Genomic DNA, 12,500 nt, shown 5'->3' with positions numbered 1-12,500 from the left:
GAGGAGCTTTACTGCGGCCGGAAGAGCACGCAGCCCCTGGTTAGCCGTGATCGTATAGTGGTTAGTACTCTGCGTTGTGGCCGCAGCAACCCCGGTTCGAATCCGGGTCACGGCAGCTTTTGCACATTTCTGGATTATTGCCCTCAAGCCCGGGAAAAAGTGGGTGTGCAAAGCTGGACCTCGCCATGTCGGCTCATCTGTCTTCTTGAGGCTTAGGAAGAATGGAAGAATGCAGCTCTGCGCACCGTGCTGCTGTCGCATCGTCTCTGGAAACACACTCATCGCATGCTAGTCAGCTGGGTCTGTCAGGGCCAGTGGCGCAATGGATAACGCGTCTGACTACGGATCAGAAGATTCTAGGTTCGACTCCTGGCTGGCTCGGCGGCAACTTTTGACCCCGCGCCGGGAGGACCGCCACGCAGGGCTTCTGCCCTCTGCTGGCCAGTAGATTTGCCGCGGCCTTCAGTGGGCCTGCATGTCCTCTCTCGTCAAAAGCCAGTCAGCCGCTCCCGGACCTCAGTCACACTCCTTTCTGTCCAGCACAAATGCATGCGCGCCTTTGCTTTTCTACAAGACGGTGGCAGAGTGCCTCCTCCCATATGGTCTAGCGGTTAGGATTCCTGGTTTTCACCCAGGCGGCCCGGGTTCGACTCCCGGTATGGGAAGTGCTTTTGGCTTCCCGTCACTGTGGGCTCTTTCCCAGTAAAGCCCTCGGCTTAAGGCATTGCCCCCCAACAGTGCAGTCTGTCTCCACCTGCATGGGCTCTCCTTCACCTGCTGGACACCTTTCACATGGCTAAAGACTGTCTCCTTCAGCTTTGTGAACCGTGCCCTTCTTCAGCTGCTTTTCCCAGCCTTCAGCGTCTCTCCAACTCTTTCACACGCACATGTGTGCCGAGAGGCAGGGAAACGTCAGCGTTTGGCCATTTGTGGATTGGTGCCTGTGGGTCGAGGCGGGTGTTTGGTGTTTTCTGCAAATTAGCAGCACCCACAACTCGTTTACGGAGTGGAAACTGCAGCCGAGGAGTGCTCAGAGGAGCCAGCGCGAAACTCATCAAAGGCTGGTCACAGAGCACACACTCTGAGAGAGGAGCTTTACTGCGGCCGGAAGAGCACGCAGCCCGTGGTTAGCCGTGATCGTATAGTGGTTAGTACTCTGCGTTGTGGCCGCAGCAACCCCGTTTCGAATCCGGGTCACGGCAGCTGTTGCACATTTCTGGATTATTGCCCTCAAGCCCGGGAAAAAGTGGGTGTGCAAAGCTGGACCTCGCCATGTCGGCTCATCTGTCTTCTTGAGGCTTAGGAAGAATGGAAGAATGCAGCTCTGCGCACCGTGCTGCTGTCGCATCGTCTCTGGAAACACACTGATCGCATGCTAGTCAGCTGGGTCTGTCAGGGCCAGTGGCGCAATGGATAACGCGTCTGACTACGGATCAGAAGATTCTAGGTTCGACTCCTGGCTGGCTCGGCGGCAACTTTTGACCCCGCGCCGGGAGGACCGCCACGCTGGGCTTCTGCCCTCTGCTGGCCAGTAGATTTGCCGCGGCCTTCAGTGGGCCTGCATGTCCTCTCTCGTCAAAAGCCAGTCAGCCGCTCCCGGACCTCAGTCACACTCCTTTCTGTCCAGCACAAATGCATGCGCGCCTTTGCTTTTCTACAAGACGGTGGCAGAGTGCCTCCTCCCATATGGTCTAGCGGTTAGGATTCCTGGTTTTCACCCAGGCGGCCCGGGTTCGACTCCCGGTATGGGAAGTGCTTTTGGCTTCCCGTCACTGTGGGCTCTTTCCCAGTAAAGCCCTCGGCTTAAGGCATTGCCCCCCAACAGTGCAGTCTGTCTCCACCTGCATGGGCTCTCCTTCACCTGCTGGACACCTTTCACATGGCTAAAGACTGTCTCCTTCAGCTTTGTGAACCGTGCCCTTCTTCAGCTGCTTTTCCCAGCCTTCAGCGTCTCTCCAACTCTTTCACACGCACATGTGTGCCGAGAGGCAGGGAAACGTCAGCGTTTGGCCATTTGTGGATTGGTGCCTGTGGGTCGAGGCGGGTGTTTGGTGTTTTCTGCAAATTAGCAGCACCCACAACTCGTTTACGGAGTGGAAACTGCAGCCGAGGAGTGCTCAGAGGAGCCAGCGCGAAACTCGTCAAAGGCTGGTCACAGAGCACACACTCTGAGAGAGGAGCTTTACTGCGGCCGGAAGAGCACGCAGCCCCTGGTTAGCCGTGATCGTATAGTGGTTAGTACTCTGCGTTGTGGCCGCAGCAACCCCGGTTCGAATCCGGGTCACGGCAGCTTTTGCACATTTCTGGATTATTGCCCTCAAGCCCGGGAAAAAGTGGGTGTGCAAAGCTGGACCTCGCCATGTCGGCTCATCTGTCTTCTTGAGGCTTAGGAAGAATGGAAGAATGCAGCTCTGCGCACCGTGCTGCTGTCGCATCGTCTCTGGAAACACACTCATCGCATGCTAGTAAGCTGGGTCTGTCAGGGCCAGTGGCGCAATGGATAACGCGTCTGACTACGGATCAGAAGATTCTAGGTTCGACTCCTGGCTGGCTCGGCGGCAACTTTTGACCCCGCGCCGGGAGGACCGCCACGCAGGGCTTCTGCCCTCTGCTGGCCAGTAGATTTGCCGCGGCCTTCAGTGGGCCTGCATGTCCTCTCTCGTCAAAAGCCAGTCAGCCGCTCCCGGACCTCAGTCACACTCCTTTCTGTCCAGCACAAATGCATGCGCGCCTTTGCTTTTCTACAAGACGGTGGCAGAGTGCCTCCTCCCATATGGTCTAGCGGTTAGGATTCCTGGTTTTCACCCAGGCGGCCCGGGTTCGACTCCCGGTATGGGAAGTGCTTTTGGCTTCCCGTCACTGTGGGCTCTTTCCCAGTAAAGCCCTCGGCTTAAGGCATTGCCCCCCAACAGTGCAGTCTGTCTCCACCTGCATGGGCTCTCCTTCACCTGCTGGACACCTTTCACATGGCTAAAGACTGTCTCCTTCAGCTTTGTGAACCGTGCCCTTCTTCAGCTGCTTTTCCCAGCCTTCAGCGTCTCTCCAACTCTTTCACACGCACATGTGTGCCGAGAGGCAGGGAAACGTCAGCGTTTGGCCATTTGTGGATTGGTGCCTGTGGGTCGAGGCGGGTGTTTGGTGTTTTCTGCAAATTAGCAGCACCCACAACTCGTTTACGGAGTGGAAACTGCAGCCGAGGAGTGCTCAGAGGAGCCAGCGTGAAACTCATCAAAGGCTGGTCACAGAGCACACACTCTGAGAGAGGAGCTTTACTGCGGCCGGAAGAGCACGCAGCCCGTGGTTAGCCGTGATCGATCGTATAGTGGTTAGTACTCTGCGTTGTGGCCGCAGCAACCCCGTTTCGAATCCGGGTCACGGCAGCTGTTGCACATTTCTGGATTATTGCCCTCAAGCCCGGGAAAAAGTGGGTGTGCAAAGCTGGACCTCGCCATGTCGGCTCATCTGTCTTCTTGAGGCTTAGGAAGAATGGAAGAATGCAGCTCTGCGCACCGTGCTGCTGTCGCATCGTCTCTGGAAACACACTGATCGCATGCTAGTCAGCTGGGTCTGTCAGGGCCAGTGGCGCAATGGATAACGCGTCTGACTACGGATCAGAAGATTCTAGGTTCGACTCCTGGCTGGCTCGGCGGCAACTTTTGACCCCGCGCCGGGAGGACCGCCACGCTGGGCTTCTGCCCTCTGCTGGCCAGTAGATTTGCCGCGGCCTTCAGTGGGCCTGCATGTCCTCTCTCGTCAAAAGCCAGTCAGCCGCTCCCGGACCTCAGTCACACTCCTTTCTGTCCAGCACAAATGCATGCGCGCCTTTGCTTTTCTACAAGACGGTGGCAGAGTGCCTCCTCCCATATGGTCTAGCGGTTAGGATTCCTGGTTTTCACCCAGGCGGCCCGGGTTCGACTCCCGGTATGGGAAGTGCTTTTGGCTTCCCGTCACTGTGGGCTCTTTCCCAGTAAAGCCCTCGGCTTAAGGCATTGCCCCCCAACAGTGCAGTCTGTCTCCACCTGCATGGGCTCTCCTTCACCTGCTGGACACCTTTCACATGGCTAAAGACTGTCTCCTTCAGCTTTGTGAACCGTGCCCTTCTTCAGCTGCTTTTCCCAGCCTTCAGCGTCTCTCCAACTCTTTCACACGCACATGTGTGCCGAGAGGCAGGGAAACGTCAGCGTTTGGCCATTTGTGGATTGGTGCCTGTGGGTCGAGGCGGGTGTTTGGTGTTTTCTGCAAATTAGCAGCACCCACAACTCGTTTACGGAGTGGAAACTGCAGCCGAGGAGTGCTCAGAGGAGCCAGCGCGAAACTCGTCAAAGGCTGGTCACAAAGCACACACTCTGAGAGAGGAGCTTTACTGCGGCCGGAAGAGCACGCAGCCCGTGGTTAGCCGTGATCGTATAGTGGTTAGTACTCTGCGTTGTGGCCGCAGCAACCCCGGTTCGAATCCGGGTCACGGCAGCTTTTGCACATTTCTGGATTATTGCCCTCAAGCCCGGGAAAAAGTGGGTGTGCAAAGCTGGACCTCGCCATGTCGGCTCATCTGTCTTCTTGAGGCTTAGGAAGAATGGAAGAATGCAGCTCTGCGCACCGTGCCGCTGTCGCATCGTCTCTGGAAACACACTGATCGCATGCTAGTCAGCTGGGTCTGTCAGGGCCAGTGGGGCAATGGATAACGCGTCTGACTACGGATCAGAAGATTCTAGGTTCGACTCCTGGCTGGCTCGGCGGCAACTTTTGACCCCGCGCCGGGCGGACCGCCACGCTGGGCTTCTGCCCTCTGCTGGCCAGTAGATTTGCCGCGGCCTTCAGTGGGCCTGCATGTCCTCTCTCGTCAAAAGCCAGTCAGCCGCTTCGGACCTCAGTCACACTCCTTTCTGTCCAGCACAAATGCATGCGCGCCTTTGCTTTTCTACAAGACGGTGGCAGAGTGCCTCCTCCCATATGGTCTAGCGGTTAGGATTCCTGGTTTTCACCCAGGCGGCCCGGGTTCGACTCCCGGTATGGGAAGTGCTTTTGGCTTCCCGTCACTGTGGGCTCTTTCCCAGTAAAGCCCTCGGCTTAAGGCATTGCCCCCCAACAGTGCAGTCTGTCTCCACCTGCATGGGCTCTCCTTCACCTGCTGGACACCTTTCACATGGCTAAAGACTGTCTCCTTCAGCTTTGTGAACCGTGCCCTTCTTCAGCTGCTTTTCCCAGCCTTCAGCGTCTCTCCAACTCTTTCACACGCACATGTGTGCCGAGAGGCAGGGAAACGTCAGCGTTTGGCCATTTGTGGATTGGTGCCTGTGGGTCGAGGCGGGTGTTTGGTGTTTTCTGCAAATTAGCAGCACCCACAACTCGTTTACGGAGTGGAAACTGCAGCCGAGGAGTGCTCAGAGGAGCCAGCGCGAAACTCGTCAAAGGCTGGTCACAGAGCACACACTCTGAGAGAGGAGCTTTACTGCGGCCGGAAGAGCACGCAGCCCGTGGTTAGCCGTGATCGTATAGTGGTTAGTACTCTGCGTTGTGGCCGCAGCAACCCCGGTTCGAATCCGGATCACGGCAGCTTTTGCACATTTCTGGATTATTGCCCTCAAGCCCGGGAAAAAGTGGGTGTGCAAAGCTGGACCTCGCCATGTCGGCTCATCTGTCTTCTTGAGGCTTAGGAAGAATGGAAGAATGCAGCTCTGCGCACCGTGCTGCTGTCGCATCGTCTCTGGAAACACACTGATCACATGCTAGTCAGCTGGTTCTGTCAGGGCCAGTGGCGCAATGGATAACGCGTCTGACTACGGATCAGAAGATTCTAGGTTCGACTCCTGGCTGGCTCGGCGGCAACTTTTGACCCCGCGCCGGGAGGACCGCCACGCTGGGCTTCTGCCCTCTGCTGGCCAGTAGATTTGCCGCGGCCTTCAGTGGGCCTGCATGTCCTCTCTCGTCAAAAGCCAGTCAGCCGCTCCCGGACCTCAGTCACACTCCTTTCTGTCCAGCACAAATGCATGCGCGCCTTTGCTTTTCTACAAGACGGTGGCAGAGTGCCTCCTCCCATATGGTCTAGCGGTTAGGATTCCTGGTTTTCACCCAGGCGGCCCGGGTTCGACTCCCGGTATGGGAAGTGCTTTTGGCTTCCCGTCACTGTGGGCTCTTTCCCAGTAAAGCCCTCGGCTTAAGGCATTGCCCCCCAACAGTGCAGTCTGTCTCCACCTGCATGGGCTCTCCTTCACCTGCTGGACACCTTTCACATGGCTAAAGACTGTCTCCTTCAGCTTTGTGAACCGTGCCCTTCTTCAGCTGCTTTTCCCAGCCTTCAGCGTCTCTCCAACTCTTTCACACGCACATGTGTGCCGAGATGCAGGGAAACGTCAGCGTTTGGCCATTTGTGGATTGGTGCCTGTGGGTCGAGGCGGGTGTTTGGTGTTTTCTGCAAATTAGCAGCACCCACAACTCGTTTACGGAGTGGAAACTGCAGCCGAGGAGTGCTCAGAGGAGCCAGCGCGAAACTCGTCAAAGGCTGGTCACAGAGCACACACTCTGAGAGAGGAGCTTTACTGCGGCAGGAAGAGCACGCAGCCCGTGGTTAGCCGTGATCGTATAGTGGTTAGTACTCTGCGTTGTGGCTGCAGCAACCCCGGTTCGAATCCGGGTCAAGGCAGTTTTTGCACATTTCTGGATTATTGCCCTCAAGCCCGGGAAAAAGTGGGTGTGCAAAGCTGGACCTCGCCATGTCGGCTCATCTGTCTTCTTGAGGCTTAGGAAGAATGGAAGAATGCAGCTCTGCGCACCGTGCTGCTGTCGCATCGTCTCTGGAAACACACTCATCGCATGCTAGTCAGCTGGGTCTGTCAGGGCCAGTGGCGCAATGGATAACGCGTCTGACTACGGATCAGAAGATTCTAGGTTCGACTCCTGGCTGGCTCGGCGGCAACTTTTGACCCCGTGCCGGGAGGACCGCCACGCTGGGCTTCTGCCCTCTGCTGGCCAGTAGATTTGCCGCGGCCTTCAGTGGGCCTGCATGTCCTCTCTCGTCAAAAGCCAGTCAGCCGCTCCCGGACCTCAGTCACACTCCTTTCTGTCCAGCACAAATGCATGCGCGCCTTTGCTTTTCTACAAGACGGTGGCAGAGTGCCTCCTCCCATATGGTCTAGCGGTTAGGATTCCTGGTTTTCACCCAGACGGCCCGGGTTCGACTCCCGGTATGGGAAGTGCTTTTGGCTTCCCGTCACTGTGGGCTCTTTCCCAGTAAAGCCCTCGGCTTAAGGCATTGCCCCCCAACAGTGCAGTCTGTCTCCACCTGCATGGGCTCTCCTTCACCTGCTGGACACCTTTCACATGGCTAAAGACTGTCTCCTTCAGCTTTGTGAACCGTGCCCTTCTTCAGCTGCTTTTCCCAGCCTTCAGCGTCTCTCCAACTCTTTCACACGCACATGTGTGCCGAGAGGCAGGGAAACGTCAGCGTTTGGCCATTTGTGGATTGGTGCCTGTGGGTCGAGGCGGGTGTTTGGTGTTTTCTGCAAATTAGCAGCACCCACAACTCGTTTACGGAGTGGAAACTGCAGCCGAGGAGTGCTCAGAGGAGCCAGCGCGAAACTCGTCAAAGGCTGGTCACAGAGCACACACTCTGAGAGAGGAGCTTTACTGAGGCCGGAAGAGCACGCAGCCCGTGGTTAGCCGTGATCGTATAGTGGTTAGTACTCTGCGTTGTGGCCGCAGCAACCCCGGTTCGAATCTGGGTCACGGCAGCTTTTGCACATTTCTGGATTATTGCCCTCAAGCCCAGGAAAAAGTGGGTGTGCAAAGCTGGACCTCGCCATGTCGGCTCATCTGTCTTCTTGAGGCTTAGGAAGAATGGAAGAATGCAGCTCTGCGCACCGTGCTGCTGTCGCATCGTCTCTGGAAACACACTGATCGCATGCTAGTCAGCTGGGTCTGTCAGGGCCAGTGGCGCAATGGATAACGCGTCTGACTACGGATCAGAAGATTCTAGGTTCGACTCCTGGCTGGCTCGGCGGCAACTTTTGACCCCGCGCCGAGAGGACCGCCACGCTGGGCTTCTGCCCTCTGCTGGCCAGTAGATTTGCCGCGGCCTTCAGTGGGCCTGCATGTCCTCTCTCGTCAAAAGCCAGTCAGCCGCTCCCGGACCTCAGTCACACTCCTTTCTGTCCAGCACAAATGCATGCGCGCCTTTGCTTTTCTACAAGATGGTGGCAGAGTGCCTCCTCCCATATGGTCTAGCGGTTAGGATTCCTGGTTTTCACCCAGGCGGCCCGGGTTCGACTCCCGGTATGGGAAGTGCTTTTGGCTTCCCGTCACTGTGGGCTCTTTCCCAGTAAAGCCCTCGGCTTAAGGCATTGCCCCCCAACAGTGCAGTCTGTCTCCACCTGCATGGGCTCTCCTTCACCTGCTGGACACCTTTCACATGGCTAAAGACTGTCTCCTTCAGCTTTGTGAACCGTGCCCTTCTTCAGCTGCTTTTCCCAGCCTTCAGCGTCTCTCCAACTCTTTCACACGCACATGTGTGCCGAGAGGCAGGGAAACGTCAGCGTTTGGCCATTTGTGGATTGGTGCCTGTGGGTCGAGGCGGGTGTTTGGTGTTTTCTGCAAATTAGCAGCACCCACAACTCGTTTACGGAGTGGAAACTGCAGCCGAGGAGTGCTCAGAGGAGCCAGCGCGAAACTCGTCAAAGGCTGGTCACAGAGCACACACTCTGAGAGAGGAGCTTTACTGCGGCCGGAAGAGCACGCAGCCCGTGGTTAGCCGTGATCGTATAGTGGTTAGTACTCTGCGTTGTGGCCGCAGCAACCCCGGTTCGAATCCGGGTCACGGCAGCTTTTGCAAATTTCTGGATTATTGCCCTCAAGCCCGGGAAAAAGTGGGTGTGCAAAGCTGGACCTCGCCATGTCGGCTCATCTGTCTTCTTGAGGCTTAGGAAGAATGGAAGAATGCAGCTCTGCGCACCGTGCTGCTGTCGCATCGTCTCTGGAAACACACTGATCGCATGCTAGTCAGCTGGGTCTGTCAGGGCCAGTGGCGCAATGGATAACGCGTCTGACTACGGATCAGAAGATTCTAGGTTCGACTCCTGGCTGGCTCGGCGGCAACTTTTGACCCCGCGCCGGGAGGACCGCCACGCTGGCCTTCTGCCCTCTGCTGGCCAGTAGATTTGCCGCGGCCTTCAGTGGGCCTGCATGTCCTCTCTCGTCAAAAGCCAGTCAGCCGCTCCCGGACCTCAGTCACACTCCTTTCTGTCCAGCACAAATTCATGCGCGCCTTTGCTTTTCTACAAGACGGTGGCAGAGTGCCTCCTCCCATATGGTCTAGCGGTTAGGATTCCTGGTTTTCACCCAGGCGGCCCGGGTTCGACTCCCGGTATGGGAAGTGCTTTTGGCTTCCCGTCACTGTGGGCTCTTTCCCAGTAAAGCCCTCGGCTTAAGGCATTGCCCCCCAACAGTGCAGTCTGTCTCCACCTGCATGGGCTCTCCTTCACCTGCTGGACACCTTTCACATGGCTAAAGACTGTCTCCTTCAGCTTTGTGAACCGTGCCCTTCTTCAGCGGCTTTTCCCAGCCTTCAGCGTCTATCCAACTCTTTCACACGCACATGTGTGCCGAGAGGCAGGGAAACGTCAGCGTTTGGCCATTTGTGGATTGGTGCCTGTGGGTCGAGGCGGGTGTTTGGTGTTTTCTGCAAATTAGCAGCACCCACAACTCGTTTACGGAGTGGAAACTGCAGCCGAGGAGTGCTCAGAGGAGCCAGCGCGAAACTCGTCAAAGGCTGGTCACAGAGCACACACTCTGAGAGAGGAGCTTTACTGCGGCCAGAAGAGCACGCAGCCCGTGGTTGGCCGTGATCGTATAGTGGTTAGTACTCTGCGTTGTGGCCGCAGCAACCCCGGTTCGAATCCGGGTCACGGCAGCTGTTGCACATTTCTGGATTATTGCCCTCAAGCCCGGGAAAAAGTGGGTGTGCAAAGCTGGACCTCGCCATGTCGGCTCATCTGTCTTCTTGAGGCTTAGGAAGAATGGAAGAATGCAGCTCTGCGCACCGTGCTGCTGTCGCATCGTCTCTGGAAACACACTGATCGCATGCTAGTCAGCTGGGTCTGTCAGGGCCAGTGGCGCAATGGATAACGCGTCTGACTACGGATCAGAAGATTCTAGGTTCGACTCCTGGCTGGCTCGGCGGCAACTTTTGACCCCGCGCCGGGAGGACCGCCACGCTGGGCTTCTGCCCTCTGCTGGCCAGTAGATTTGCCGCGGCCTTCAGTGGGCCTGCATGTCCTCTCTCGTCAAAAGCCAGTCAGTCGCTCCCGGACCTCAGTCACACTCCTTTCTGTCCAGCACAAATGCATGCGCGCCTTTGCTTTTCTACAAGACGGTGGCAGAGTGCCTCCTCCCATATGGTCTAGCGGTTAGGATTCCTGGTTTTCACCCAGGCGGCCCGGGTTCGACTCCCGGTATGGGAAGTGCTTTTGGCTTCCCGTCACTGTGGGCTCTTTCCCAGTAAAGCCCTCGGCTTAAGGCATTGCCCCCCAACAGTGCAGTCTGTCTCCACCTGCATGGGCTCTCCTTCACCTGCTGGACACCTTTCACATGGCTAAAGACTGTCTCCTTCAGCTTTGTGAACCGTGCCCTTCTTCAGCTGCTTTTCCCAGCCTTCAGCGTCTCTCCAACTCTTTCACACGCACATGTGTGCCGAGAGGCAGGGAAACGTCAGCGTTTGGCCATTTGTGGATTGGTGCCTGTGGGTCGAGGCGGGTGTTTGGTGTTTTCTGCAAATTAGCAGCACCCACAACTCGTTTACGGAGTGGAAACTGCAGCCGAGGAGTGCTCAGAGGAGCCAGCGCGAAACTCGTCAAAGGCTGGTCACAGAGCACACACTCTGAGAGAGGAGCTTTACTGCGGCCGGAAGAGCACGCAGCCCGTGGTTAGCCGTGATCGTATAGTGGTTAGTACTCTGCGTTGTGGCCGCAGCAACCCCGGTTCGAATCCGGGTCACGGCAGCTTTTGCACATTTCTGGATTATTGCCCTCAAGCCCGGGAAAAAGTGGGTGTGCAAAGCTGGACCTCGCCATGTCGGCTCATCTGTCTTCTTGAGGCTTAGGAAGAATGGAAGAATGCAGCTCTGCGCACCGTGCTGCTGTCGCATCGTCTCTGGAAACACACTGATCGCATGCTAGTCAGCTGGGTCTGTCAGGGCCAGTGGCGCAATGGATAATGCGTCTGACTACGGATCAGAAGATTCTAGGCTCGACTCCTGGCTGGCTCGGCGGCAACTTTTGACCCCGCGCCGGGAGGACCGCCACGCTGGCCTTCTGCCCTCTGCTGGCCAGTAGATTTGCCGCGGCCTTCAATGGGCCTGCATGTCCTCTCTCGTCAAAAGCCAGTCAGTCGCTCCCGGACCTCAGTCACACTCCTTTCTGTCCAGCACAAATGCATGCGCGCCTTTGCTTTTCTACAAGACGGTGGCAGAGTGCCTCCTCCCATATGGTCTAGCGGTTAGGATTCCTGGTTTTCACCCAGGCGGCCCGGGTTCGACTCCCGGTATGGGAAGTGCTTTTGGCTTCCCGTCACTGTGGGCTCTTTCCCAGTAAAGCCCTCGGCTTAAGGCATTGCCCCCCAACAGTGCAGTCTGTCTCCACCTGCATGGGCTCTCCTTCACCTGCTGGACACCTTTCACATGGCTAAAGACTGTCTCCTTCAGCTTTGTGAACCGTGCCCTTCTTCAGCTGCTTTTCCCAGCCTTCAGCGTCTCTCCAACTCTTTCACACGCACATGTGTGCCGAGAGGCAGGGAAACGTCAGCGTTTGGCCTTTTGTGGATTGGTGCCTGTGGGTCGAGGCGGGTGTTTGGTGTTTTCTGCAAATTAGCAGCACCCACAACTCGTTTACGGAGTGGAAACTGCAGCCTAGGAGTGCTCAGAGGAGCCAGCGCGAAACTCGTCAAAGGCTGGTCACAGAGCACACACTCTGAGAGAGGAGCTTTACTGCGGCCGGAAGAGCACGCAGCCCGTGGTTAGCCGTGATCGTATAGTGGTTAGTACTCTGCGTTGTGGCCGCAGCAACCCCGGTTCGAATCCGGGTCACGGCAGCTTTTGCACATTTCTGGATTATTGCCCTCAAGCCCGGGAAAAAGTGGGTGTGCAAAGCTGGACCTCGCCATGTCGGCTCATCTGTCTTCTTGAGGCTTAGGAAGAATGGAAGAATGCAGCTCTGCGCACCGTGCTGCTGTCGCATCGTCTCTGGAAACACACTGATCACATGCTAGTCAGCTGGGTCTGTCAGGGCCAGTGGCGCAATGGATAACGCGTCTGACTACGGATCAGAAGATTCTAGGTTCGACTCCTGGCTGGCTCGGCGGCAACTTTTGACCCCGCGCCGGGAGGACCGCCACGCTGGCCTTCTGCCCTCTGCTGGCCAGTAGATTTGCCGCGGCCTTCAGTGGGCCTGCATGTCCTCTCTCGTCAAAAGCCAGTCAGCCGCTCCCGGACCTCAGTCACACTCCTTTCTGTCCAG

At 56.9% G+C, this 12,500-nt stretch overlaps 28 non-coding genes across 28 annotated transcripts; all 28 read left to right on the top strand.

Annotated features, from left to right (window-relative positions):
• The first annotated feature begins 43 nt into the window (after window positions 1-43).
• Window positions 44-115, top strand: trnah-gug (transfer RNA histidin (anticodon GUG)). Its single transcript has one exon. It is a non-coding gene; the product is annotated as a tRNA-His (tRNA).
• A 193-nt stretch (window positions 116-308) lies between these two features.
• Window positions 309-381, top strand: trnar-acg (transfer RNA arginine (anticodon ACG)). Its single transcript has one exon. It is a non-coding gene; the product is annotated as a tRNA-Arg (tRNA).
• Window positions 382-593: 212 nt separating this feature from the next.
• Window positions 594-665, top strand: trnae-uuc (transfer RNA glutamic acid (anticodon UUC)). Its single transcript has one exon. It is a non-coding gene; the product is annotated as a tRNA-Glu (tRNA).
• A 730-nt stretch (window positions 666-1,395) lies between these two features.
• Window positions 1,396-1,468, top strand: trnar-acg (transfer RNA arginine (anticodon ACG)). Its single transcript has one exon. It is a non-coding gene; the product is annotated as a tRNA-Arg (tRNA).
• A 212-nt stretch (window positions 1,469-1,680) lies between these two features.
• Window positions 1,681-1,752, top strand: trnae-uuc (transfer RNA glutamic acid (anticodon UUC)). The gene has a single exon. It is a non-coding gene; the product is annotated as a tRNA-Glu (tRNA).
• Window positions 1,753-2,217: 465 nt separating this feature from the next.
• On the top strand, window positions 2,218-2,289 carry trnah-gug (transfer RNA histidin (anticodon GUG)). Its single transcript has one exon. It is a non-coding gene; the product is annotated as a tRNA-His (tRNA).
• A 193-nt stretch (window positions 2,290-2,482) lies between these two features.
• Window positions 2,483-2,555, top strand: trnar-acg (transfer RNA arginine (anticodon ACG)). The gene has a single exon. It is a non-coding gene; the product is annotated as a tRNA-Arg (tRNA).
• Window positions 2,556-2,767: 212 nt separating this feature from the next.
• Window positions 2,768-2,839, top strand: trnae-uuc (transfer RNA glutamic acid (anticodon UUC)). The gene has a single exon. It is a non-coding gene; the product is annotated as a tRNA-Glu (tRNA).
• A 734-nt stretch (window positions 2,840-3,573) lies between these two features.
• Window positions 3,574-3,646, top strand: trnar-acg (transfer RNA arginine (anticodon ACG)). The gene has a single exon. It is a non-coding gene; the product is annotated as a tRNA-Arg (tRNA).
• Window positions 3,647-3,858: 212 nt separating this feature from the next.
• trnae-uuc (transfer RNA glutamic acid (anticodon UUC)) lies at window positions 3,859-3,930 on the top strand. Its single transcript has one exon. It is a non-coding gene; the product is annotated as a tRNA-Glu (tRNA).
• A 465-nt stretch (window positions 3,931-4,395) lies between these two features.
• On the top strand, window positions 4,396-4,467 carry trnah-gug (transfer RNA histidin (anticodon GUG)). Its single transcript has one exon. It is a non-coding gene; the product is annotated as a tRNA-His (tRNA).
• Window positions 4,468-4,944: 477 nt separating this feature from the next.
• trnae-uuc (transfer RNA glutamic acid (anticodon UUC)) lies at window positions 4,945-5,016 on the top strand. The gene has a single exon. It is a non-coding gene; the product is annotated as a tRNA-Glu (tRNA).
• Window positions 5,017-5,746: 730 nt separating this feature from the next.
• On the top strand, window positions 5,747-5,819 carry trnar-acg (transfer RNA arginine (anticodon ACG)). Its single transcript has one exon. It is a non-coding gene; the product is annotated as a tRNA-Arg (tRNA).
• A 212-nt stretch (window positions 5,820-6,031) lies between these two features.
• Window positions 6,032-6,103, top strand: trnae-uuc (transfer RNA glutamic acid (anticodon UUC)). Its single transcript has one exon. It is a non-coding gene; the product is annotated as a tRNA-Glu (tRNA).
• A 730-nt stretch (window positions 6,104-6,833) lies between these two features.
• On the top strand, window positions 6,834-6,906 carry trnar-acg (transfer RNA arginine (anticodon ACG)). The gene has a single exon. It is a non-coding gene; the product is annotated as a tRNA-Arg (tRNA).
• A 212-nt stretch (window positions 6,907-7,118) lies between these two features.
• On the top strand, window positions 7,119-7,190 carry trnae-uuc (transfer RNA glutamic acid (anticodon UUC)). The gene has a single exon. It is a non-coding gene; the product is annotated as a tRNA-Glu (tRNA).
• A 730-nt stretch (window positions 7,191-7,920) lies between these two features.
• On the top strand, window positions 7,921-7,993 carry trnar-acg (transfer RNA arginine (anticodon ACG)). The gene has a single exon. It is a non-coding gene; the product is annotated as a tRNA-Arg (tRNA).
• A 212-nt stretch (window positions 7,994-8,205) lies between these two features.
• Window positions 8,206-8,277, top strand: trnae-uuc (transfer RNA glutamic acid (anticodon UUC)). The gene has a single exon. It is a non-coding gene; the product is annotated as a tRNA-Glu (tRNA).
• Window positions 8,278-8,742: 465 nt separating this feature from the next.
• trnah-gug (transfer RNA histidin (anticodon GUG)) lies at window positions 8,743-8,814 on the top strand. Its single transcript has one exon. It is a non-coding gene; the product is annotated as a tRNA-His (tRNA).
• A 193-nt stretch (window positions 8,815-9,007) lies between these two features.
• On the top strand, window positions 9,008-9,080 carry trnar-acg (transfer RNA arginine (anticodon ACG)). Its single transcript has one exon. It is a non-coding gene; the product is annotated as a tRNA-Arg (tRNA).
• A 212-nt stretch (window positions 9,081-9,292) lies between these two features.
• On the top strand, window positions 9,293-9,364 carry trnae-uuc (transfer RNA glutamic acid (anticodon UUC)). Its single transcript has one exon. It is a non-coding gene; the product is annotated as a tRNA-Glu (tRNA).
• Window positions 9,365-9,829: 465 nt separating this feature from the next.
• trnah-gug (transfer RNA histidin (anticodon GUG)) lies at window positions 9,830-9,901 on the top strand. Its single transcript has one exon. It is a non-coding gene; the product is annotated as a tRNA-His (tRNA).
• Window positions 9,902-10,094: 193 nt separating this feature from the next.
• Window positions 10,095-10,167, top strand: trnar-acg (transfer RNA arginine (anticodon ACG)). Its single transcript has one exon. It is a non-coding gene; the product is annotated as a tRNA-Arg (tRNA).
• Window positions 10,168-10,379: 212 nt separating this feature from the next.
• Window positions 10,380-10,451, top strand: trnae-uuc (transfer RNA glutamic acid (anticodon UUC)). The gene has a single exon. It is a non-coding gene; the product is annotated as a tRNA-Glu (tRNA).
• Window positions 10,452-10,916: 465 nt separating this feature from the next.
• On the top strand, window positions 10,917-10,988 carry trnah-gug (transfer RNA histidin (anticodon GUG)). Its single transcript has one exon. It is a non-coding gene; the product is annotated as a tRNA-His (tRNA).
• A 478-nt stretch (window positions 10,989-11,466) lies between these two features.
• Window positions 11,467-11,538, top strand: trnae-uuc (transfer RNA glutamic acid (anticodon UUC)). Its single transcript has one exon. It is a non-coding gene; the product is annotated as a tRNA-Glu (tRNA).
• Window positions 11,539-12,003: 465 nt separating this feature from the next.
• On the top strand, window positions 12,004-12,075 carry trnah-gug (transfer RNA histidin (anticodon GUG)). The gene has a single exon. It is a non-coding gene; the product is annotated as a tRNA-His (tRNA).
• Window positions 12,076-12,268: 193 nt separating this feature from the next.
• Window positions 12,269-12,341, top strand: trnar-acg (transfer RNA arginine (anticodon ACG)). The gene has a single exon. It is a non-coding gene; the product is annotated as a tRNA-Arg (tRNA).
• Window positions 12,342-12,500: the final 159 nt, after the last annotated feature.

Source organism: Alosa pseudoharengus, unplaced genomic scaffold (genome assembly GCF_046254945.1).
Source record: "Alosa pseudoharengus isolate Yale_2024_CS ecotype anadromous, Long Island Sound unplaced genomic scaffold, YU_APseudo_1.1 YU_APseudo_1.1_scf_12, whole genome shotgun sequence".
NCBI lineage: Eukaryota > Metazoa > Chordata > Actinopteri > Clupeiformes > Clupeidae > Alosa > Alosa pseudoharengus.
This window is presented reverse-complemented; position numbering and strand designations above follow the sequence as displayed.